We start from the raw sequence: 24,112 nt of genomic DNA, 5'->3' as shown, positions 1-24,112 counted from the left end.
CGTGCGTTGCCTTCGTCGTCTGATGGTTATCGCGTTGACCTCGAACTCGCTCACGAAATCGCGCGTGTGCGTATGTACGAGAGTTCAGAAATAGTGGTCGGAACCCGCATTGACAGCAATCTTTTGTCGGGGAAGTTACATTATCCACCGAGTACACAAACCTTTACACAGTAACACAGACAATAGTCTTGTTGCATCGCGTCGAAATGGCTTTTCAGATAATGTCATTTAAACCGTTGCGATGGGCAGAGTTACATTTTAGAGCCGGGCGCGACTATAAGGGACGATGGGGGCCGACGTATTTTTACGACAATTCTCCGAGATTGCCGCGAAACAAGTACACGTTGACATCGTCCAACGAGCCGTGGACGAGTCGTCGATGGAGGACGACGCTATCTGCTGACGGACGAACACGGCGAACCGGGCGAACGAAGTCACGACCCTCGATTGTGCGAGACGAGAGCGCGGCGCGATGTTGAAGTCACGGGGGCGGGTGGGACGCGGGACGCGCGAAAGTAAGTGGAGTCGGACTTTACGGGTCGGGCCGTAAATCCCACGAGGGCTCAAGTAGAGGCCGGGAAAAGTGTTCTACCGATAAACTAAACGGTAAAGGCCATAAACGCGCGCGCGCGCATTGTCTGTGTGCGCGATGCCATGCCGCGTCGATATGCTCCGATCCGCTCAGCGCGCAACGCTCGGGGTCGCGCGTGCTGCATACAACCGGCAATAAACCGGATATTCTTGCCGCGCAAAGAAAGGAGGATCGTCGTCTTCTCTTTATTTCTCCGTGTCGCGCGGTGCGGCGCGTAAAATGCCGAAGAAATAAATCCTTCGGTCGTCTCTGCCCTTTTCCACCCTCAGCCTCTGGGGGATAAATCAGATGAGATATTGTCCCATGCAAATCCCCGCCCGGTTGCTCACCGAAGTGCGCTCTCTCTCTCTCTCTCTCTTTCTCTCTCTCTCTCTCTCTCTCTCTCTCTCTCTCTCTCTCTCTTTCCCCCCCACCTTCTCTCTCCTTCCACTGCGTGCACGTTCTCTACATTCGCACGTCGCGTCGTGGCACGCGAACTCCTGAGATATGCACGTCAAGTGGCTGCTCGACGGTGAGAGAGACTGTTATACACCGCGGATAATATCTTCCTATGCGCCCCCATTCTCTCCATGACTTCGATTCCCCGCCAGGATAATACGAACTTATCGGAAGCAATACCGCAGCTATCGGAAGTACTTACGCGGCCATCGGAAGTAAATCGCGGCGAGGGTATATACGCAGCGAATTCGGGGCAAATGTTTGCGGCACAGGGTGGCCCGCAAAAGCTTCTATTAACTCTTTCAATTTCGGGCCATTTTCAGTATATATCACGCTCGTTGTATATACATTTCTCGAAAAAATAGCGACGTTAATCGTGAAGTTCACACGACAAATAGAAAAATCTTTCCAGTCGACGATTCGAACTGGAATCATAATTAATTTAGCCGCAAAGAGAATTAAACGATTTTCCACACGTCTGCTTCTCTCTGCGACGCGACGTCGTACGGGCGGAAACCTACACGCAATGCGGAAGGAATTGTCAAGAACATACCTATTATACGCGAGAAATGCCCGCTGGCCAGTGCGACGCGACACAGGAATGTAAGTCCCCGTAATCTCCGTGGGACTTATCAAAGGACTTCGTTACTGCGTGCGATGTACCGCAATACTCGCGAGTTAAATTGTGCTAGTGTGCGAGAGAAAGAGAGAGCATTATGAGAAAGCCACCACATATATAATGCGCGGAATGCATTATTCCCAAAGTCGGAGTATTGTATATAATAGGGGCGCTCTCTCTCTCTCTCTCACATACAAGTGGGGACGGGGGTAATATCTCTCCCACTCTCTTGCTCTTCGCATTTCAACTTCGACTTCCCCCAGGAAGACTTCCCATCGGAACAATACGAGAAGGATAATGTCGGCGCGGAGATTATAGCACGGAGATAGCGCGTGTATAACGCACGATCGTATAATAACTCGCGCGCGCGGAACTCGTGAAATTTCAGTAACGAGTTTCGCGGTGTGTAACAACAAAGCGGCCGGTGGGCGCATTACGCGTAATTAGCCGCGATAGGCAAGCAACTCTCTGCGCGATACGTGTTTTCAAGTTGCCTTCCTCCCTCCGCCGGACCCCCTTTGCCGAACCGCGGAAGTCCGTTTGAGTAGCTCGCCAGTCACCGAAATATCTGCCGGCACGTTGTACGATCCCGCATCGACGCACCGCCGCGGCGCGCCGCGCCACGCGCCGTGCTGCGATCCTGATTAAATTATTTCTGCCTTGTTTATCATCACTCATGTGGTCTAATGCAGAACCGATAATTTTGCAATTGCAAATTGTATCGTTGAGCGAGATATCGCCGCCACGAGTTTCCAATTTTGGCTCGCGACGTAGGTATCGTCGCTTTTCGTATCTTCGATTTTCGAGTTTAACATACAACATGAAATAGATATTTTTGTCGAAGCTAAATACATAAAATAATAAAGCAGGAAATAAAATAAATTGAAACAAAATAAGAAGGGGATCCTGGAGTGACAGCGACACTGACGTAATCGATCTAAGCAATTGTTACGTCCAGCGGACTCTACGATATCCCTTTTTCGCGGGAATTCTTATGCGGCTAAGATAGCTCTAAGATTAGAATAAACAAGCCAAGTACGGACGGTTATCGATCGGGGTGAGGTTAGATCTCCTCGCATTCTTTTTTTTTTTATGATCAAACTACCCATTTGGTTGGGCAACTAAAAGCAACCCCTCAGATGATAAATTATTAACAGACGAGGGATATGGTGACCAGATTCTCGTCAACCTCGTCTGGGCCATAACTATAAATCCGGCAACACGACGCGCAGAAAAGAGCCTTAACTTCAGACGAGGGATGATGGGGATCTGTATTATATCGCGCGACTCACTCAAAACTGGCCGTGCTATGTTCCGACAAACAGAAACGAAACCTAATACGTGCTTTTAGAAATCTTAAGAGTACGTGGCGGAAGTTCTGTTTGCAATAAAACTGCACTTAAAATTGAGAAGTATGGATCGTCTGTCAGGAGGGAGACAGGGTCGCGAGATAAGTAAGGAACCCTAATAAAAGAAACGATAGCCGAAAAACAAATGCGTCACTGAAAAGAACCGATGGGTTACACCCCCAATAAGACATGTGGCTTTAAGAGGGGGGCTCACCAATAGAAAACCGCAAAAATCGATAACCGTCTCTAGCTTTCTAGGATAGGCGTAAACCCAAAATCTCCCCCTTGGGCAAGAAACATCTCGCCCAATAAGAATTCCCTTAAATAATAATCAGAAACATCCCGCCAACCAGAAATCCCTTAAACGAAAACCAGACACATCCCACACAAAATCCACCCCTTCCACCCTCCGAACCTTCTTATTTAAATCGCGACATCGCAGGACCCGGCCCAGAGAAATTTTCTCATCTCAAGTCCGCATTGTTCGGTTACAATTTAAACCTCATTCGAAAAGCTCACGTTTAGAGTCACGTAGAGTCAGTGCAGCAGATCCGACGGACCAGTCGCCCCAACCCACTCACCGACGAGTCCAACGTCCATTGAGAGAAAGCGTACTGAGACGCGTTCGAACTCATCAAGTAGTAAGTCCCATAATTTTCTTAATCCTTTTTCCGCGTTATCGCCCCCCTTAAACGGTCTATCGATTGTCGGACCCCGGAAGCTCGTTATATATTTGGGGGTCGGTCAGCGTAGGCGGCAGGTTCCCAGCGGTCGTTGGCGTTGTCGCGGGCCGGACTTACCTCCCGGCGTCTCGTCGCTGTCGTGGACTCAGCTGGTCCACTGACCTCCCTGAGCTTATGCTCGTGGGTCGGTTAGTGTAGGCATCGAGTTCCCAGCGGTCGTTGGCGTTGTGGTAGGCCTGACTTGGCTCCCGGCGTCTCGTCGCTGTCGTGGGCCCAGCCGTCCGCTGACCTCTCTCCCCTTTCTTTAAGCTGAACGATTTCCTTTTGCTCGCTTCCGGCCGGGTCCGAGAGAGATCGACCTAATGAGTAAATGGTTTTAGTGGACCCGAAAGTCCTGGCCCCTCAGGAACCAAACCTTCGTACAATCAGGCGACAGAGAAATCGCCAGAACAAGCGGGCGCGACGGGAGATCGAACTCCCCCGAGAGCAGCTCAACACCGGTCCTCCGCGACTCGCCATCCCACCGCCCCTACCAGCGTTTACAGAAGAACCCGGTTGTTCGAACCGGAATCGTCCCACTAACATCCTGCCCTATCGCCCAGTCGTCCTGCCTTTTCGCCCAATTATCGAACATCGCCCTATTTGCCGCGTGGCTCCGTTTCGCGTGGTCCCTCCTCGCGTGGTCCCCGACAACCCCGATCCAGTCCGCTTCCTAGAACCTCCTGATTCTCCCCCCTCTTCCCGAAGTTCGTCCCCAACCTCCTCAACTGCCTCGACTCTCGATCTCGAGGAAATAGGCGATCCTGAGATCGTAACCTTAGATTGATAGTTATAAAATTAAGTTTTACTTATTTCAATTCTCATATACTGTACTTCATCGATTAACACACACACACAGTAAATTCATCTAACTTCAATCCTAAAGCAAATTGTAATAATAGCGGGCAGGATGTGCATTTTCAAGTAGGTATCCCCTTAGAAATCTTGCCCGATCACCCCCGCACTTATGTAACACCCGCGAGAAGTACACACATATACATTTCCATAGTAAAATGTTTTCAATCTCCCGTTTAATTTGCCTAGTTCTCACCTATTGTAATATCGACAGATTACTTAACTTCGATTTATAATAAATGTTTTATTTACGTTAAATATAAATTTCCATTTATTTATAATCTAAGACCTCACCCACCATTCTTCCACCACTCGAAATTGCACGAGGTCCGATCCTGAGTTAAAGGGATTAAATTCTCTGACTCGAAAAAGGACCGATGATCGCACTGCTCACGAAAGGCGTCCTAACGTCTTTACGGACGTTGACCTTTTCTGAGTCGTAAGAGTGCGTTCGGCTCGCGCCACGCGTCTCAGAGCGCGTACCTGCGAGCTACATTTGTAAGCTTCTAGCTGCGTCCTCCCTTCCCCCGACCCCTCTGGCTAGCCTTTCCCTTGCTTCCCAGATTTTCATATCTTAATCCCGGGGTTGGACGTAACACAATATCTTTGAATTGGCTGAACAGAATGGAAAATTCTTTTATACGATTAAAGTACGCACAAAAATGTAAAGGGCTGCACATGATATTTTCTGATAAACTAAAAAAAATTTTATTTTTATAAATATTGTCTTCACCTGACGACAATATTTGCTTTATACAAAAATTCTGCAGTTTTTCTATAGAAAATAGTAATGCAGCCCTCTACAAAAAACTGTCAGGAATAATATCGTGCAATTAGAAGTAAGATTTGAAGCCTAAAAAAAAGATATTACTTAGCCCAGTGTCGTGCGTATGTATGCGTGCAATGTTAGGTGCTATCCTTGTCTATATCCTTGTCTATGCAAGATATAGGTCGATAACATATGGTAATTTTGTCGGTTATACAGACGGCTCCAGCATCACCTTAATACCTTTCTACAGCTCTAATGTAGAAAAACTTACGTAAATAATTTAAATTGTCAATTCTAAATCTGAGTAACAATGCCTGGGTGTTTTCTAATAAATAGCTATTAATATTTATACGAATGTTCGTCATTAAATCGGCGAGCACGTGCAGCTTGCGGGAAAATAATAACGTGCAATTTATCAGCGGGATTGCAGCCGGCCAGTAAATGTCGATACATCTGTGCGGCCTCGGTCAACTTTCCAACGACCTGAAACGCTGCCAAGTTCTTCGACAAGGCGTAAAACGATAAATTATACGCGTTCCCCGCACCCCCATCGAAATCAGTTATCAATTATGGGATGCGACGTTATAAAATTTTCTCTCTTTACATTTTTAAATATACACGAGTCGTAATATCCGTTGAAAATAATTTAGCTTGATTAATAATTTATGTATACAGTACATGTCAATCAGATGACCTGTTTTTACCATTTAAACCTGATATTATAGGATGACGTTCCTTGTGTTATTACTCGCTTTTATTTTACCAGATTTTTGCTTAATAAAAGCGTTGTATTTTTACACGTTCCGCTGATATTTTACATTAATATAATATTCTAAATTTTTATAGCATTGTGCACAGAAAATATGTTATTTGAAGATATTTCTCCGGAAAAACATCGTAACCCCATAATGCTTTTACAAGATTGTAATGAAAATGTTTATTTTGCGACAAAGTATTTAACAAAATTAGTCACATTTAGAACATATATATTTAAATCACTGCATTTTATAGAAATATTTTTATATTTATTTCTTTTCTAAACTGGACTAACAAGTCCGCTTTTAAAAGAAGTTTTCTGTCAGATTCGCGTACGTAAACTATCGCGGTATATCGATTTTGATAAGATTTTTCAAACAAAAATTCTGAGAACTTATACATTACTGTCTTACAATGGACATATTGCAACTGTCCGGAACCAATTTGATTCTTCTTGAAATATATTGTTAAAACAGTTTAAAAAACTCGTTTTTTTATAAGTGCCTATTTTGAGATTTGAAAGATAAAAGAATCTCTCAAAGCTAACGCTCATTATTCTTAGCAATTTCCATCAAAATGGATATAACAAAATATTTTAAACAAAACTTATGTATTTCTTAATGTATTTCTTACTGTGTTTTTCAAAATATTTTTCAAAGTACTCTCATCTCCATTATTATTTTTGTGAAATTACATTTCCTATAGAAATTAAAGGCAATTTTATCCTATAAATTTATTCATATATGAAAGTTATTTTATAATATTGCATTGTCAAGAAATAAGTTGAAAATGTCACTTTATATGTCACTTTTGTGAGAAGAAATTAGAGACACGAATTAGAGAGATATTCAGTTTGGTTTCAATTATAGTTTAATAAAACATCGAATAACTGTTTCAGTTTCGATTTTTTGACCAGTGAAGAAAGCCGAAACCGTTAAAATTACGGATTTTTCGGTTACAGTTACGCGCACTGATAGGGAAGGGATTAAAATAATTTTTTTCTACATTTATTCTCTCAGTGTGTACGTGTGTATGTGGAGAGAGAAATAAAAATTAAAAAATTATATTGTTTAACAGAGTAAAGCAATGTAGAAAAAAATAATTTATACGTTTATAAATTGTTTATAAGTAATTATAAATATCATAGAAATGTATTTTAAAAATAGAGGAAACAATATAAATAAATAAAATATTTAAATAACAAAAGTAAACTTATTTATAAATTAAAAACCGGAAAGACAATCGAAAAAACTATAAACTGAAAATAATGTTATTGGTTTGGTTATGATTTCGGTGTATATTCGATTATAAACTTTATAGAATTTGGTACTATATGGTTTCGATTCAACTAAAGAAAAGGTTATGGAACGGTTTTCAGTTTCAATTTCGGTTCGGTCTGGTCCCTGAAAGAAATATGATGTGATAAAAATAATAGGGACAGAATAGATTTTGAAAAATATTATATTTTTGGAAAATTTTAATATACAATTATATAAAGTACATAAAAAAAATTTTTTTGTATAAGTATAAGCGTTAGCTAAAAAGATTGTTTTAAGACCGTGGTTTTATCCCTTAACCTTCAAAATGTGCGCGTATAAAAAAATAATTTTTATCTATTCTAATCTGAATATTTTGCGTACTATGAATATACGGACAGAATTTTTCTGGTTTTTCTCTTGAAATGCGCACTTTATAAATTCAATTTTTAAATACTTATTTTATATATATACTTTTCGAAGAGCTTCAGATTATTATTTATTTATCATCGAATCGCTGAAGATGGTTTAAAAGTAGAGCCAAAATGTATGAATTATAGTTTGTATTATTAATTGAATATTACATAACATAAACTCACACACAAATAACTACGCTTGACTCTCATAGTCCACTCTTCCTTTTTAATCGTTAGAAAAATACGTGTCGTTCAGATTTTTATATTAAACAAAATATTTTAAGCAGAATGAACAATTGACAATGACAAAGCAATTGTGATTTACAGTTAGATAACGTTTTATGTACTTTTGCCTCTCCAAGGCGTCGATAGTCTCGATCCCACACTGCAATTTCCAGGACAAGTGCATCCTTTGCTATCCAATCATGTGTCTTCATTACCTCTTCTCGTGTTTTTCGCATGCTGCCGCGTCTTTTTTCTCGCCGATATCGCCCCTCCATATTCATTTCTTTTTTTTTTGCTATTTTTTTTTCTCTTACCTTTCGCCACCCCTGTCTCTTTATCCCTCCCACGCAGAGTACCTTATGTGCATTCTATTAAAGGGACTATGAATATGGTATTTCTACAATCTCAATTTCAGATCCTGACACGAGCCAGAAAATCGCTGTGCATATATAGCTACACAGAGCTTTAGCGCGTCTTCCTCAGTGATCGAGGCAGAGCTCTGGTAGAGAAGAGCTGTTCATTTGTAAATTATAATTATAAATGATATTTTTATATTTTCCATTTTTCAGAATGAAAATTTACAGTTATGAAGAGCCGCGCTGTAACAAAATCTTGCTTCTCGTTCAGGAGTTCAATTTACCAGTATCGTACACAACTTTGAATCGCGAAATTTCCTTTTCGCCACTGTTATCTCTCGGACATATTTCTTTTGACGAAGGTCATAATACAGTTATCTGGAATTGATCGGATTCTCCTTGAAATAGGTTGTTAGACATAAGAATCGAAGGGACACATATTTTTTTTTATTCGTGCTCACTATGAGATTTGAGTTGTGAAACAATCCCTTAAAGCTAACGCTTATATTTAATTCTAAGCAATTACCGTCGAAATGATAAGATACATAAAGAAATGTTTAAACAAAATTTTCATGGTTATGAAAAAAATATAAAATTTTTGGAAAATCTAAATAGTTATATAGTTATATAAAGTATATATTTAAAAAACCATAAAAATTTTGTCTGAAAAATTTTTTTATATATCTTATCATTTCGGTAAGAATTGCTTAGAATCAAATATAAACGTTGAGTTGTTTTACCCCTCAAATCTCAAAAATAAAAAAATAGGTGTCTCTTGGATTTTTATGTTTAATAACATATGTATTTCAAGGAGAATAAAATTGGTTCCGAATAATTGTGACACATCTTTTATTAGAACTATGAGATCCATCTTAAACGAAACATCGTTCGTTGAAGCGGCCTTTTGTCATAGTTGCCGTTTACTCACGTATCAGAATTATTCGCTCTAAGGATATGTAGATCCTCGCAAACACACGTGTTACGTGGAACGATATTTCCGCACGACAGCTTAAGGATTTATCAAGACAACCGGCACGGATGCCAACGCAAACAAATCCTCAATTTGCCCGACGAGCAATCGGGGCGACAGGACCGACGCGACGCGACGCACACGTAAGGCCCTTATGCACACGATCGCGTGTGTTCAATCGCGCGAATGATGCGCACCCGCCGATCGAAGGACGAAGCCGATCGTTTGGTTTTCGAATCCACCAGTGCGCAGTGGTGCAACAACGAAGTGGAGCTATAGTCGAACGTGACTCCCTCCCGACAGCGCGAGAATAAGAAAAGTTTCGCGATCAAACGAGACGAAACTAATACAGAGCCATTATCGGGAGTTAACGGCGCTCCGTGCCGTAACTGCACGCCAGGATTTATTGTCTTCCGTCTTCGACCGAGAGAAACGACGGGGAGAAGGAAAAGAAGAAAAAGAAAGGCGCACAGGAAAGGTTGAAAATTCTCCCGTCACCATCGCTTCACATTACACTCGCAGGATGGACAACGATCGAGGTTCAAAGAGGTTCATGTCCCACTTCGCTTTTATTTATCTTCCTGAAAGACAAACTTCCGCGAGGGAGAACTTTGCTGCGCCTTTCTTCACGCATCGCCTCGTTACTCGCCAATTCGTTCCTCGCGTATTAACATTGCACTTCGATATTCGATCAATGTCATCTGAGACTCACCTCTCGATTTGTTAACGCGGCTAGGATTCTTCGACGACGATTGTCACACACGTTTAATGATCTCTGTCCGAGCTCGCGCATGACCGTCATCGAATCTCGTTTAATCATCCCTTCGAGCAACAGCGATCGAGGATTTCCGTCGTCTATTTTTCTAACTTGACATCGATCGACGTCAATACCTACTTTAGAAACGAATGTGACGTCGACATCGAACAATCGAACTTGTCGAATTACGGAGGAAGAATAATGCGAAAACGATTTATTTGCCGCTTGCGTCAAACTCTCCGTGGTACTTGAACGAGGATCGATGCGCACCGCGCTCCATGTAATAATTGGATGACTGATGGGCTCTTTGGTTTTCATTTATTATTAAAATTGCAATTAGAAGTTCGACCATCGCGTGTCATCTAAAATAGTCTCGAGACACCTCAATCAATATGGTTTGTAAGTGCAAATTAAACAATTGTAACCGTCACCTTGTCGACCTTGATCTAAAATATTCATCGAGCCTCCCCTCGATACTTAAACAGCAATTTTCGTAAGCTCCGTACGATCCTCGTCGTCAAATTTAAAGGTCGTAGCGAGCAAAGCCGAAGAGTGATCCCGCTATGCGCCGTCGAATTATGATCGAATTTACGGAGACGAATTATAGACGCCTCCCATTTACTCTCGATCTTTTTTTATTACGTCGTGAAATCGCATCGTAAATACGGTCGCCTCGTTTTGAGACACGATACGTGCTGCGACTGACAACGAGTTATTGACAGTTTGCAGAGTAGGGATTTGCTCGGCGCGTTCTGCCACTCGTAATCCCTCATTCTGTCTCGAACTTGATCGACAGGCGACACTCGCGATGTAGTAATAAGATGATCCCAGGAGTTTCCTTCGCGCCGCGCCGAGTTTTCTCTCTGTTATTTCTCCGGTGCCGAAAGTTTCTATAGACATTAGCCCGTAACTTTCCACACGCCCACCGTTTTATCGTATGCGAAAAAGAAGACGCCGCGCCGAAGGTAATACATCATTTATTCAAAAATATCGTGGGAGAGAGCCGTGATACTTTTTCATATAAATTTCTTTATCATTTTACGTTACGATATTGATTACAATCGAGGCCAACGCGAAAATAAACAAGTGCTAAGAACGCAATATAATAAAACAAACAATCAATTAACGCGAACATTAAAACAGGCTGCGCGAGAATACACGGCGGCCGATAAATTTGCACGCGGAATAATAACTCCTGGGAAAATATACGAGCTGTTACAGTACGCAAGCATCATTGAATTATAACAGGCTTATAGAATGGATTATAGGGAAAATGGTTTATTTGCGCCGAACATTTTGTAATCTCTGATTGTGATTTGACGCGAAGCGCGAAATACTCGTCGAAAGAGAGAGGCGGGGTAATAATATAGGGGTAATGGAGTTAATTCCAGAGTGTTGCCCGCGTCGTACTTTACATTACGATACAAGTTGCCCATTAGCGTAATCCTCTTTTAAACTTTTTAATGCGCCTCTTTTTCGAACATCCGCGGCAAAAAAAGCGAAGTAGTTCCGCCATTCGTAGTTAACAATCTGTAACATCTAACGACCGTTTCAAGATTTACTTCGCTCCGTCAAGAAGCTGCTATATTATCCCACATTTCGTTACACGGAAACATTTTTCTAAAAGCAGTATCGTATTATATCATACGAGTTTTTGTTAATAAAACGCTGTCTTGTTATTTTTTTTTTAAATCTTATTATTATTATTATTATTATTATTTTAACTTGCTCATGCCAGGCACAATATCGGTCAAAGTTGGAAAAAATTTCTAACGATTCCTGATGAACTGGTTGGCTCATATTTTACGTATAGTATCGATTTCTACTTTTCTTTATTTCGAGTGCATGGCAACGAAACACGACAATTTCGCGATAGTCGATGCTGTCGGGAACACGCTTTTTTCATTAGCAACCTGGATCGCTGCCACGAATTCAACCTTACGAGAGCGAGTCCGCACTTGTATAGTGTTACGGGAAAACAATTTGTTTTCCATAGAAACCTTGCACACAATTCCGAATTGCGCTTTGATGTGGCGGATCGATCAACACGACCTGTACTCAAGGATAATTATGACGATCATCTGGCTCTCCTCGACACGCTTTTTTTTTTAATTATCTCGCCTCACCATTACTCTACCCTCTATTTTAAGAGGAGACCAATGTGGACAACGAATTATAGGTAGGGCGGTTCTATGCTCGATTTGCGTGCGAGATAGTCGTTACTGAAATAAGTTAAGTGATGGATGGAAACCTCTGATCGGAATCAACGAATCGAGACCTTGTCGAGGATTACATTTGTCGGGATACCTGTTATTTTCCGTACTTACCTCCTCGACCTTTTTATTATTGTTGGTTATTATTCGCAGATAGCTAAATCATTTTTCTGGTATCCGAATAACGTCCAGCATTGATAGGAAGAGTGAATAAAGTTGTCGAAAAAAATTCGCAATTTGTTGCCGATATAAATAAATAGCAATTAATTCTGGAAGTATTACGCTTGCGGTAAACGAGGTGCCAAGAGCATATTTACATGCTCCAATTAAAGTTACCTCATTTCGCTACCGTAACGATTGCAGACGTAGTTAGGAAACTTTTACTATTTTAACTTGTCTCTTCGGTCGGGTTCCCGAGGTCTTCGTATCAAAGGCCACCGCATTATGGAATGAGGCAGGATTAGCCGGCCTGCTCTCTCTCTCTCTCTCTCTCTGTCTATCGAACGATCTTAAGACACGGCATAGGTGATTTAAATTTATGCAGCCGCAATTCCGCTCGTAGACAGTTCCGCTCCTGCAACAGGGCAGAGCGGAAAAAGCGTTTGTCGATAACACTTACGACAATGCTTCCTTCGTTGCGATAGCGCCGTCCGTTTCGATAATGCTTCGAGAGGGATAAAATTCTATTCCCCTGGCACACCTCGAGATCGTCCTTGCACGAGAAACGAAGGAAATAAAAGTCGTAACGAGCGGCTTGGAATCTTTTAAAAATTCGAGTCGTCAATTTGGAGGATTTCTTCGCTTCAAAACTTAAAGCGAAAGTACAAACTACAGGATATTTCGGTCGATTATCTTAATAATCGCTAATATAAAATTGTTTATGTTATTTTACACTTAATTGATAAAAATTCTAAAAGAAGTACATCTTTCAAAAAATTAAGAATAGAGAGAACTCTTTCTCTCTCTCTCTCTCTCTCTTGGAAGTACATTTAAAAACATCGCAAAAACAATGTGTTTCCGTAAGAAAAAGAATTATGGAAAACGAGTATGGTCTCATTGCCAGATGCACCGATATTTGCCTTACATTTATTTTGCTCTGCCGGCTTATCAAAAACATGTTACCGGTGCATCCGCGATGAAGCAGTCGTTGCTCACGACGCGTTGAAAGCAATGAATGACCATGCACCAGTGTCGGCAGATAGGTACGTCGCTCGCATAATTAAGGCCACGGTAAATGCGGCGACACGATGCGATAATGCGAAATCGGTCACCGTATTTTGTCGTGGAGAAATGGATCCTGTCAGCGACAATCGTGACACGAAAGACAGGAAGCTAGTTTCTCCCTGTCTACCCTCTTGCTGTCTTGTTTCTATTCGCGACCTATTCCCTTCTACAATATAAATTACATAATACGTTATTTACGTCATGTTATTTTATACCTTTTTATCGAAATTACTGGTATTCACGCAAACCAGTTTCGCAGCGCTCATTTAATTGCAAAACTGATAAATTAATAAACGAAAGGATTTATTTGCGGCAATTTAACACAAAACTAATAACGTAGTATAAATCAACCAATATATTAATGCTAATTTATTACATTTAGCAAAATAGTAATTTAATACATTATTAGACTAATTTATATTGATAGTCCCGCCGGAATTTTAAAGAGAGAAAATGCGGTGAGCGGTGAATATATATCAAAACAACGGTTATCTCGTCGCAATAGTCACGTGCATTGCATTTTGTCGTTAACTCCGGCGACAGCAACGTTGATCTGCTTAGCACCAGCTGTTGGACATGGAAGCAACGATATTAAAAGGGATAAAGGCAAATGGAAACAGACCATATCGTGCGCAACGGATGTGCGGGAAAACGACGGCCGGTAACCGCCGCCAAATTACGGCTAGGTATCGCAGTTTGACGTTTGCATTATACGGCGGCCAATAAATGTTTCGAACACGTCGATACTTTGCCAATTAACAACAGCATTCTCACTCGCATTAACGCACGAGCCACTTTTTAATTCTATATATGTGGTTTATTCCTATTGTCAGAGAAAATTTCATCGCTTTAACGAGTACCACTTGATTCTTGATTATCGTTAATCCGTTCTCGCGATTTAATAGGATCTACTTTGGAATGAGATTATTTTCAAAGCCGTCGCTGCTACTTTTCATGTGACTTTTATACAACAGTTATATGAATGTGTTCTCAATTTTTCGTTCTCAATTGATATTAATGTCTTTCGTGACGAGTCCTTATTTTTGTAAGAGAAAAATTTTTAAATAAAACGTTAAAATTAGCATTATGATTGATTACCGACAAAATTACTGGCAATTTAAATTTATATGTAAATTAAACATGTATTATTTTGCTCCCTCTATCCTAAATTATATTATTATATACAGTATGTGTGTGTCTGAGAATCAGATGTTTATTTGTATTTAGAGCAGACGTTTCGCAGGATATACGGCAGCCTGGCAAACGTTGGTAGCTAAAATAATGCGCATCCCCTATTTTTACGCCTGCAAAGTTTCGCGGAGAGTTGTAAAATACGTCGTTGTAAAATACGTCTGTCATCGGGCGGCGCGAGCGCGGGTCAAGGAAAACATCGTACCAGGGGGAAAAGTCGGGCGGATGATTTCGAGCGTGAGTTACGACGGAACTACGCGAAGCGGAACGGAGCGGAGCAGAGCGGAGCGGAACGGAACGGTTACGCGAGATTAAAGCGAGTAGGGTAGAGAGACACAAAGTGGAAAACGCGGAAAAGGTATAGAAAGCGACGTCGATACCCGGCGAAGCATCGGCCAACGATACAGAGTTGGCGAGGATCCGATAACTAAACCAATTATCCCGATGCCGATGAGGAAGTTTTAATCCGCTCTCCCGCCATTGCCGCCGCCGCGAGTTTCCTGGCGTGGAAATTTTTCTTCCGACTATCTCCGCCGCGATACCGCGCGCCCTTTGTGTCGACGTAACTTTCTTTCCTCTTTGTCCATTCTTCAAAACGATTTACGTCTATGATCGCTGAGTCGTTATGATCGAACAAGCGCGGTGTACCGAGCTCTTCTTCTATGGATTCAAATGGCTATTTGATAACGCACGCTTCGCAAATGGCGGTTGAGGAAATTCTATCCAATGAAATTATAATATCCAGTGAAATCAAAATACGACATGAGATAATTAAACGATGTGTATTAATAACCCTGTGTACATGTTTTATAAAGGTAAAATACTCGATTCTTTAATTCGTGACTATTTAACCAAAATCGTATTAGAGAGAGAGATCTTCTTCGGCGGAAGATACAATTGTCAGACATGAAAAAGGCAAACTTATTTATTAAAAGTCAAGGACAAACGGATTGACAGATGGGCCATAAGTGTACATAATTATCGCTGTTCGATTTGTTAACATAACGAGGTATCTGACTGTCCATTAATCTAGCAAACGTTCAGCGTCCACCACTGTCCAGCGATATCCATGAAACACGTTTGCTGTTTTGACCATACCGCAATAGCTCAAATTACGCGTATGTGCATTGTGTCATTCGATAACTGTGAATGCGATACGTCGACAGATGCTCTGAAATCCATACCCGAACTCGAGCTACAAACGGCTCCGCTTTTGCGCATAACGCAATATTGCCGAGAAGTGGAGCGACGGATCGACTAAAATAAAAAAATAAAAAATTACATAGGCGCGAAGAAAAGAGATATCGAAAGGAGGTTTTTATCAGATCGGAACGAGCGTGTTTTCCCAAGCGTGCGTTTCGTTGACACCTCAGGTATTCGTGTCATTCCGACTATTCATAGTTGGAGTAATCAAACTTTAACGTCACCGGCGCGAAACGCCCGGCGATATCCGGTCGAAATAGGTTCGATGGAGATTGATCGTCCCGGCCATTTGCGGTTTGCGCTAAGTCGCCCAATCGGATCTATCTACGTCCACTCGTGGCGCAACGCGCGAAATTAGATCTTCGTTCCATTACATCGCGGCGAACAAAAAGAATTCCGCCCAGATGCAACCACATTTGTCACGATTTGCACGAGGTGCGAGAGGTGAATTTTCTCTCAAAATCCTTCCCTGCAGAAATGTCATCGGCACATTTGGGGATAAAATAAGGACGCGGACGGAGATAGATAGGAAAGAAATATTCTATTATTCGCGATAACATCGTCTATTCATCTGTCAACCGTGATTTATCAAAACGCTCTATCCAATCTTAACTTAATCGTGAATTTTAGTAACCGTCACTCTATTTTCGGTACAATTTTCATAGTTTGTTATGAAAGATATTAGTAGCATTGTTTTACTGCATTGAGAAGCAGATCTGTGCTTCTCGTCGCAAAAACATGACATCCGTGACATTCTATTTTCATCTCCTTTCATGTAATTTAATGTACATGCAATATTGGATATTCCTTAATTGCTCAAAACGTTCGTGGACAATTATAGCGGGCACATGGATTATTCTCCAAGACTAAAATATAGCAAGAATAGACTCGCGAAAAACTTTCATTTAACTGATGATACGTTACGGTAGGCAATTTTTCAAGATCACACGTGCGTTTCTCAAGTTTTCGTCCTGTAACTCACGCGAATTACCTGCGGGACGGAAACACGGCGGCACGGCTTTACGTGCTTCTAGTGCGATCGATTCGCGGTGGAAACTAATTGCACGCGCGGTTCCGAGAATTCTTTGCGTTAACTGTAGCAATGAGCTTCCACCGCGTCGTAACGATAGCCGGGAAACCCGGGCCAGCTCTCCCGGCACGGGGCTAGACAAGGAGAAAGCGCCGGATTGCGTTCACGTATAATACGTGGCTTTGCTGCTCTGCCCCGCCCGGCCCGTACAAACTGCACTTCGCAGGGTAATCATTTCTCTGAAAGGATCACTGATCCGTGACTTACGTTCGTTCCTGACGTGACGTAACGTAACGTACCGAGTCCTGGTAGTTTCTCTCGACATATTTAAACATGGAAAAATATCAGTTTTCATAATCAACGGAAACGTCACGTCTCCTATGACGGCTCCCTAATTGAGTTTTTCTTATTCAAGATAGAGAAATGTTTCATTATCGTGACGTCTGAATGAATTTTACATTTCCGCGTTCTACATTAAAATATCAGGAATGCGAGTCGCGGGGATTTCAAGTTGAACAAAAGCGATACTCCATTCGACGCTCGTATTTTATATAATAGGGATTATATTTTTGCGATCGAATTTAATTCTCGGACGAATTCGCGGTACTTCGATACTTTAATTCGATCACGGGCGAATGGGGAGATTCCTCGAAGCTCGAGTTTCATTACCCCTCGCGTATGGTCCGTACTTGTGGGATACAGCGGACGAACATACGTGCGTAGGTACCCCATTCAGGCTTACCGCGAGGACGAAGTTAACGGCGCACCGACGCGGTCGGGTTTTCCTTCTTCCTGGAACCTCGACGGCGCTTCCTCCTTTCGAGATGAATAGCCCGGAGGAGGTCGACGGGCGTTACAAGCTCGTTCGTGACGCAGTGCGCCCTACGCGGTGGTTACATTGTATTAACGCGCCCGCCTATTCGTCGTCGGGCCGGATGCCCGCCCGCTAATGTCGCGTAAAAAACGCGCAATAATTCTTGGCAGCTGCCGCAAGCCCCCCGCGCAGTGCGCTATAAGTAAGTGCGGTGCCCACCCATCCTCTCGTTCTTTTCTCGTCCTGGCAGTCGCGCTGCTGCAAATCAGGCCGCCTTAATGGGATTACCGCGACGCGGCACACCCCCGGTGTAGCGAGGGGAAAACTACTTCGACGAGCTTTATGATCGAGATTTTCATAAGGGGAGGAGACCCCCGGTTGGCGGCCGGAGGTCAGGGAGGTCGAGTAGGTAGCCGTGCAGGTAGGATATATTTTACTTTCAAGGACGAAAGCATGGAGCGTGCCCCAGGCGCGCTCCCGGAAATTCGGCCGTGATTTAAGCGGCCGCGCACCGGCCGTACTTCGAAAGTCGCGGAAACATTTATAACGCTTTCTCGGCCCGAGAGGCGAGTAACTCGCGCGGTTTATTAAGCGGTGCGCGCCTGCGGTTAAACGGGCATTGTCGCGAAACTAGCCGGTGTTTTTCCGCGGAGATTCGTGTGTTGCATCTCCGATGACGTTTCTCGCGTTTTGATTGCGCTCCTTTGTTACACGAAACGCCGAGCAACAATCCGGGGCGAGAAAATTAATTCCCATTTTGCCGCAAACAATTTTCATTAATGTAAAGTAGTTTAATGCTAATTACGCGTCGGGGTAAAACTTTTACATCGCGCGCCGAGTACGTTTGCGGCTCAAATTCGCTTTAGTGAACAGAACCGACTGTGATTTAGCATGTAATTTTAGAATGCATCCTTAATGTCGTTTTAAAAACGTGCAAAAACGACCGAACGTTATCGCGCAAATTGGTCGACTGTCGGAGTATCCGTGGCTCCTAATCGACATCCTGTTGAATTTAACAGAAATTTTCCCCAATTTTCCTCAATTCGCGACAAACGTCGGTCGGTGTGTCCCCGCGCGAGCGAATCCATTTAACTGACGGTTACATACCTCACGTATGAAGGTATGAAGGTACAACACACGCGAGTGTCGTATAATGAAATCAGCTTTCGCTTGCGCGCGGCTAAAACGGGCTGACTTAAAATGTAGGGAATTTCGCTGGCACCGCACGCTGAATCCGCCCGAGAATTTTCGGTCGCTTGATTTCGCCATTATGTACCCATGTTAGATTCATGCGCTACCGCCGCGAGATATCGCCGCCTTCATCAGTCACGTGTAAACATTGGTGACAGCTGATTTGCTAATTGGTCCCGTACATCTGAGCCTAGCCTTTGGATATCCGGGCACACAATCGCCATAGAGGCGCTAATGCGGCTGCAAATAGCGTCGGTAAATTGCCAATCCTGGCGATTAATCGAATTTGATTGGATCTTCGCGTGAAACTCGATTATGCTGGCGCGGTCGAAGTCTACTTTTATGACCGATTGCTCGCATACGTTGCAGCGAATTTAGCATCAATCTGTATTTGGTGTAAGGCCCTTTGTACAGATATTGCAAAGTTTTGCAATATTGGGAATTGGTCAATCGACGATGCTCTCGAAAATGTCCGACTACATGCCTCGAGAAATACTCTGCAAATTGTAGCTGTTTGTAATAATAATCTATTTTAATTTATAATCAAGACTCTAGAATGAACGGGTTAAAGTTTAACTATGTTTAACTATCTGCACAGTGCTGCACGTCGGATATTTAACTTAAGGTCGCTTGGCGTGGTCGGAAATAATTGCATCAGCGCGTTGCGGTGCCCTCGAGGGGTAAGGCGTGCTCCATTTCGCGACAAAAATAATGGGATTTCGGGCAATAATGCTCTCCATACGGTGTTTATCATATTATTTGCATAAAGCGTGGCCGTGTACGCTTTAAAAACATCAAAATCAAATGGCGCAAGTGACCGGAAGGCATTGTATAATGTTTCTGTTGCGCGCGTTTAATTTACGGTCCAACGAACCCGATTTGCGCGAACGTCAAAGTGAAAAGTTCGAGATCGATCTGACAGGCGCGCATAATTGCGCGAATTTCTCGACCTGGTGCGCGTATCAAGAATTCGCGAGCGCGCGACCGTCATCGTCATCGTATCGAGATTGGGGATTTTCTCTTCTTCGGCTATTACCCCTTGACTGCGGGTTAATCTATCAACGTCAGCCGCGTTATCCGTTGTTACTAACGCTTGGATTCAAGAGCTCGGCCGATATTACGTGGCGAGTGTTATGCAACTTCAGCGGTAACGTAGCACCTGTAAAAATACTGGAATAATTACCGCCGCCGCATAAGCAATAAGAGAATTTTATAATAAAAGCATTTTGAGAAGGGCGGTCGGTTTTCGTGAATACTTAGGGGAACGTAGTGTAACCGCATAATGATCTTAATGCTAGATTCAAAATTCACCCCGGGCTGTTCCAAATCCGTATTTTCTTATATCCGAGAAACGAGAACTATATTTTCAGAGATGTCACTTTGGAAATTCGCCATTTTATCCCGCACACCGTCGCATTCGAGTTTTGTTTAATTTTAAAACGTATTTATCCGTCGATTTCGATCATTGTTTATTTATATATGTACATGTTCACGACTGGATATAGCAGCGTCGATCACCTTTGTTAATATTAAAACGCGCTGTTAATAAACTCATAGTGGTGCGAAATTGCGGTGTACAAAATGCAATAACTGGTGCACTCAGACTAACAATTTACTTTTTGTTCCTTTCTTATGTTTTTACAGACTAAGCATTAGAATTTGAGAATAATGAGTATATGGCTAGACGATGCTCCGCATACGTTTTGCATGAGACAGTTTAATGTCTCATAAATAAAGGTAATAAGTCATGTTTTTGTACTATAAGAAGTCTCGCTTCATCGAGTTTCTTCCAATAATAAGACACTTCTCGTTAAAAGTTAAAAGTAAAGTTTCTCGCTTCGGCCTTCCAATCCGTGACTGCGCGGATACAAGAAGTTATTTTTATTAACGTTTGAGCTAATTGAATGCAATTACGTAATTGTGATATTATGGCAAAATTATTGCGACAACAGTAACGCGCGTTTCTAGGCATTTTTAGTTACAATTATTTTTTAATTCATTATTCTTTTATTATTCTGAAAACGGTATTGCAACTCTAGTTTATGTAATTTCGAACATGTTAATACTTTATTTTTATTCTAATTGTAATAAGCAAAAAGAATTTTGGGAAGATAGCATTACACGAATGATTTTTGTGAGATATTACAGTTTCGCAGTTATTGTGTTGTATTTTTCATTAATGCAATCAAATTATGTCAAGAATTTATGTTACATTTAATGTTATTTATTATGATGCTTTTAAGAACTCCATAAAAAAGCCAAAAAATCATGCATTTGTAAAGCAGCAGAAGGAAAAGATAAATGGATGATATGACCTCATACGCTTTCGCTCTCTCGTACAATAAATTAAAATCTTAAACACCGCCACGTCACACGATAACGCACGCCATGCATTTTCAACTTATGCAAGCACACTCAGCGCCACACGTCTTGTCGCGTTACATCAGCATCTCGCGAAGGTGTGAAGTGTGTATCGTCGATGTCGTCTACCACCGAAAAGCCCCCAGGCAATTTTATCCCCTCTCGTGTTTGCTGTCGATTTACTTCCGCGGGTTGTCGTCTCGCGAGTCGCTCTTTCTCGCTTCCTCCCCTTCCCCTCTGTCTCACTTTTTTCTCCGAGACGCTGATGCTCGTTTTCGCTGAAAAATGAGCGCTTCTTGCGGCCGCGCGGTCGTTCGTCGAATTGCGAGTCGTAAATTAGCTCGCGCTACCAGACGGACGTCTCGGTGGAAGGGAAAAAAAAATACGTTCCGGAGCAGAAATCCATCCCCCTTGGATGGATGCACGCAGGGGAGGGAGCCGTACGGGGGGGTGAAAGAAATTCGACCCTCTTCGAGCTCGAGCGCGAACGCCGTTTGATCCCTTTCGTTGATCCTTACCGGCGCGGCGCGATGTTCTTGCATCAATCTCCGGTCAAGTTTCGGCGTGCCCTCTCAGCCTCGATCAGTGTCGAACGAGCTGTTGCATAGACGGTTACAAATTTATCTCGGAGAATTTGTTCCAGGGAAACCGCGCTGTTGCGCTTTATACACGGTGTATGAAGATTCGTCAGTGGTTTTTTATTCATGTTATTACACGGAGAGAATTTTTTATCCTTAAATTCACTACAAACTTGGAACAACTTGGCAACCAAGGAATTTTTAAAATATACAAAAGACATTTTACAAACAATGTGATAAAAATTACCAAGCAGATTGGTAAATTTTGAAAAATTATTGATATTTCCTAGATATATTTTAGTAAAATTAATCAAACATTTTACATTTTAATGTAATAGATATTAATATTTTTTATTATGGTAGATATTAATCAGAATAACTCGCATAAAATTCTTGATGGTACATGTTGTTCTACAACTACCATGATTTCAGGGTAAATTTTAAGAGAAAATTCTCTCCGTGTGTGTACCAATCAACTTTCCGTGAAAAAACCAGGAGTTAGAAAATGCAGGATATTTATGTTCCGAATGGTATATATACTTACACCGCGTAAATTAAGTTAGTAAAAAGAACGTAGGTTGAAAAAATTATCTTTAATAAATAAATAAATAAATATCGAAGTAAATTATTTACATCAACTTCAACAATGTTACTTTCTATTTCGATTTTTCCTCTTAGAGCACGAGATATGATTCTTATTAAATAGGCCTCAAGTTCATTAACGCAAATCTTGGTAAGGCAACTCATCGCTCCTGCGTGCAATGAGGGGAAACCTGGTTGCAATTTAATATCGCTAAGAAACTGCATAAATAATGCACTTAAGTATCTCTCTGCTACTTCGAAACGTACGCCGCGATAATGAACTTTCACGATACCCGCGCACAACACGCTGCATTAATAATAACTTCAACATTGCACTCGAATAAGGCACTTAGGTTCGTCTCGCCGCGTAAGAACTACGCGAAGAACTCTTGTAGTTTCGACGGGCAAGTTTGAGCCAACCAGTAAGTGATTACCGATACGGTACCTGAGGGTTCTCGCTTTAAGGTTCTCTGGAGGATTCCCAGGTATCTATACCTCGCCAGCGCCGGCGGAGAGATTGGAAGTTTAATTCTAACGTGTCGCGTGTATGCGCGGTTTACGTTTACGCGTTTGCGCCGTTATATCGAATGCGCCGTTGTATCCAATGCGCTCAGTTACGGGCAAACTCTTGAGAAACGCGCGACGCGGAAACGCCGCTGGCGTCAACATTTGGACGGAATCTCAGAGTTTCTCGGGAATCTCGCCGTTTGTTGCGAGCGAGAGAGATCGGGAGGGACAAACAGTAGCGCTATTGCAATATCTAGCGTAATGTCCGCTTAAATATTTGATTTATCTAGAATCGATACAGGACGGAGGATCTCCAGCGTCTGCGTGCACGAACATTTTGGGAAAACCTTATATCTGTTGAAGCACACATGACTATTTGATAAAAATGCTAGTCTTTTTGTTCTTAGTTTTTTTTCATCACGCTGTCGTTATTCATATTTTATTACCTATCTGTGTTTGAATGACTTAAAACGAGTGATTAAAATGTGATTGCGGCACCTGAATTATTTAATTCATGAATGATGAATTTATTGTGAAGTCGAAGTATAAAAAAAACCTTATAACACCGCGCGCGATCGCAAACTTTATATTTAAATTGATCAATAATACGCTTTCATTTTGCTCGTTACGAATTGTAGCACAATCTGTAAAATCAGTACGTGGAACGAAATTCCATGTTTGTTTTTCATCGTGACATCCCCAAATATTTATTGTTTGCAATAATTAATGTGCAGTCTAATGGGTTTCTAATTTTACACAATCATGATTAATTATTCGTGATTATTCTAAACGTAGTATTGCTTTAATTATTATATGCATATATGCAGAAGTTTATTCTAAAGTGCTTCCGGCAATAAAACAAATATATATTGCACAACTGCGATTAAATTGGCTCGTTGTTTAATTAGTTTCATGCTATTATATTTCTCAAATTTTTTTGTTCCGCGTGTCGTCAAATGTTACAAAGACGTTCGAGTTCAAAACTCTCGTTACAAAATCTATGACCAAAATGAAGATCGGAGGTCTGGGCCGCCCCATGCCGTAGTTATTTCTCATGCACACAAGTTTCCCGAGAAGCGCGAAAGAGAAATGAGAGAGAGAGAGAGAGAGAGAGAGAGAGAGAGAGAGAGAGAGAGAG

General features: G+C 41.9%; 1 protein-coding gene across 2 annotated transcripts in view; it reads left to right on the top strand.

Annotated features, from left to right (window-relative positions):
* The window catches only part of LOC112452050 (T-lymphocyte activation antigen CD86-like), a 195,386-nt gene that overhangs the window by 167,805 nt on the left and 3,469 nt on the right, over window positions 1-24,112 (top strand). The gene's annotated exons all lie outside the window — the stretch shown is intronic.

This window comes from Temnothorax curvispinosus, unplaced genomic scaffold (assembly GCF_003070985.1).
Source record: "Temnothorax curvispinosus isolate PA1 unplaced genomic scaffold, ASM307098v1 QBEX01002901.1, whole genome shotgun sequence".
NCBI classification, from domain to species: domain Eukaryota; kingdom Metazoa; phylum Arthropoda; class Insecta; order Hymenoptera; family Formicidae; genus Temnothorax; species Temnothorax curvispinosus.
The sequence above is the reverse complement of the archived record's forward strand: the minus strand, read 5'-3'. Positions and strand labels throughout refer to the sequence as shown.